The sequence below is a fragment of the Echinops telfairi genome, unplaced genomic scaffold (assembly GCF_000313985.2).
Source record: "Echinops telfairi isolate 266 unplaced genomic scaffold, ASM31398v2 ScPeMD7_5868;HRSCAF=6743_1, whole genome shotgun sequence".
Lineage (NCBI taxonomy): Eukaryota > Metazoa > Chordata > Mammalia > Afrosoricida > Tenrecidae > Echinops > Echinops telfairi.
Genome location: NW_022109768.1, coordinates 260,798 through 261,285, shown reverse-complemented (window position 1 = coordinate 261,285; position 488 = coordinate 260,798). Strand labels below are relative to the sequence as shown.

The 488-nt window shown below is 47.1% G+C and overlaps 1 pseudogene; it reads right to left on the bottom strand.

Annotated features, from left to right (window-relative positions):
* Window position 1: 1 nt before the first annotated feature.
* Window positions 2-253, bottom strand: LOC101642574 (annotated as a pseudogene).
* Window positions 254-488: the final 235 nt, after the last annotated feature.

Below are 488 nucleotides of genomic sequence, written 5' to 3'. Positions count from 1 at the left end.
TTTCCATGGCAACACTTCGGGACTCCTTGGCTACCATAAGTCGCATTAGTTGACTGTGGAATTTCTCAGTCTTCTTTACATCTTGAGCTTGGTCCTTCCTGTACACCAGACAAACTAAATCATCTGTTACTTTAATGCACAGATTCCCATCAGTAAGTCAGTATTTAAGAACCACACATGCCTTCACTGGGTCAGCGAGGTATAGCTTCTTGGCTGCACGGCTGAACTCCTCCCAGGTCTGGAACTGCAGCATCTTGGAGCCTGGGGGTGGAGGAGAGAGGGAGGAAGGGTCGCGGGACTGCATCTTACCGCCTACCTATGTCCCTCCCTCCCGGGGTTACCGGCACGTGCTGGAGTCTCAGCCACACAGAGATGATTGTCAAAACCACAGTTTTGATGGGTCTTCCTCTATAGATCAAATCCCAGATGACCCTAGTTAGAGTTCATTACATAAAATTATCTTCATTAGTATCAATTTCCTTAAAAGA